The sequence below is a fragment of the Sinocyclocheilus anshuiensis genome, unplaced genomic scaffold (assembly GCF_001515605.1).
Source record: "Sinocyclocheilus anshuiensis isolate Anshui unplaced genomic scaffold, SAMN03320099.WGS_v1.1 scaffold122, whole genome shotgun sequence".
NCBI classification, from domain to species: domain Eukaryota; kingdom Metazoa; phylum Chordata; class Actinopteri; order Cypriniformes; family Cyprinidae; genus Sinocyclocheilus; species Sinocyclocheilus anshuiensis.
The window spans coordinates 1,641,610-1,643,797 of record NW_015544153.1 but is presented as its reverse complement, the minus strand read 5'-3'; the positions used below and the strand labels follow the sequence as shown (position 1 = coordinate 1,643,797).

The 2,188-nt window shown below is 40.1% G+C and overlaps 1 protein-coding gene across 4 annotated transcripts in view; it reads left to right on the top strand.

Moving 5' to 3' along the window:
- Nucleotides 1-2,188, top strand: part of LOC107695294 (cold shock domain-containing protein E1-like) — a 14,348-nt gene that overhangs the window by 1,917 nt on the left and 10,243 nt on the right. The window lies entirely within an intron of this gene.

The following is a 2,188-nucleotide window of genomic DNA, read 5'->3' as shown; positions in this document are numbered from 1 at the left end:
CCCGCCCCCCCCCCCCCCATTTTCTTGTTTGTCGTATTCAAAATGAATGAATTGAAATCTAGCACAGCTTTAATTCACTCATTGTTTACTCAAACACAGATCTCTAATATGTATGATGTAGGAGGAGCTGCAACACAACGGCTGACTTTAAATAAAACCAATACTCAGAAAACTGCTTAATCCGATCAATCCCAGGTGTAGTAGATTTGGCCACTGTGTATGGGAGAATTATGGGTAGTCCCTGGAAAGGTTTTGTCGAGTTTACCTTGCCGGCGTCGCCACCTGCAGTGTTCGTTAGCGCTGACCTGAACAGCACCTCGCCCGTCGGGCTCAGCCTGTCACCCTACGGCCGATCTGTAAGTGCCCTGCCATCTGCTCTCCACCCCACTGTCCCCCACTCTCCCGAACTCGTTCATTAAACACCCACCGTCGCCCCTCTCTGCGCTGTTCCTATACTCCATCATCCTGATCACCAGGCTTAGAGGCTGGCCTCGATCACTTGCTGTAGAGACGAGCAGCAACGAGAGGTGGAGCCGCAAGAGCAATGATGTTTCCACTTAGACAAATATAGTAGCTGAGTGTAGATTTGTTTATTCAGTCGGCTGCTGTTGAACCATGTATGATTGGCAGAAAATGGATATTAGACTTTTTTGTCTGACACAGTGAATCAAAGTGTTTATGGGTGTGTAAAGGCCTGTATTTGTTTTGATGTTATGGCCCAGTGGTCGAGGCTGGTCAGAGTCTGTGTCATCTAACCATTACTGTTACCGTGTAGTCTAGTAGTGCCATTCCCAGTCGCTTCATCAAACTAACACATTTTCCTTGAGCATGTCTCCTAGCATGGGTGGGGATTTAGTTAAAGGGATAGTTCACCCAAAAATAAGTGTCATTTATTTTTCTGACCTTCTCTGGAACAAAGATCATTTGAAGGTTTTTTTTTTTTTGTCCGTAAATTGTCAACTTTTGTGTTCCTCAAAAGAAAGTCAATCATATGGTTTGGAATGACAATTAGGGTGAGTAAACAAAGACAACTTTCATTTTTGAGTGAACTATGCTTTAAAGGTATCATTCACCCAAAAATTCTGTCATTAATTACTCACCCTCATGTCGTTTCAAACCCGTAAGACCTTCGTTCATCTTCGGAACACAAATTGAGATATTTTTGATGGAATCTGACCGCTGTCTGACCCTGCATAGACAGCAATACAACTGAAATGTTCCGCGCGCATCTGAAGTGTCTCTGAAGGAAATAATGCATTATTTATCGGCTTTAAGATATCGGCCAAATTTTCTTATCGGGCCGATACCGATAACAGAAAAAATGAGCATTTATCGGCCGATACCGATATGGTGGCCGATATATCGTGCATCCCTAAAAAATATCTTTCGGGTTTGAAACGACATGAGGGTGAGTAATTAACGACAGAATTTTCATTTTTGGGTGAACTATCCCTTTAAGGCCTGTTCACACTAAGTGTGTTGTAATAAAATTATTTGATTCACCTATGATTGTTTGCACAAGAAGTATTCCAGTCATTCACATGCTTTAATGCAAAATGCAACCTCTCTGGCTGAATACACATTTCATAATTATTACCCATCACTACAATGTAACATTCTTCTTGAATGGAGCAGTGAAAGTTAAATGATGTGATAGCATGACATTGGAATGTACCATAAGATAATATTGGTGAACTGTAGTAATAGTACAACTGTTGGTCGAGTAAATTGACATTACCATGTGTCGGTTACTTTTGTCATTCTTTGGATGCTTTTATTCAAAGAAAATGCAAGATAAAATATGCAAGCATACTTGCCTTATCACTACTTTAAGCCAGACTTGTTTGTTGCTTCTATGGATTAATGTTCCTTTAAATTGGATGCCAGCCATTTTAACTTGCCTTTAATGGCAGTTCTGGAAATTTGACCCAAAAGCACATATCTGATTGGTTTAGGTTTTTCATACTTTCTATTGTTTAGATTTATCAGATGTCATTCCTGAAAGCTCTTCTCTCGCATTTCAAATTACATTATTCCCAGCTACCTGCTAGTAATTACTTGAACCTTAACAAAAGGCATAAGGAGTGTATTTTGGTCTATCTGCTTTTTTAACCCTATGTAGATCATCAGTAGTATGATGGCCTCTTTGACATGTTCAATTTCTTACAGTGAGGGTTTATTTTATATA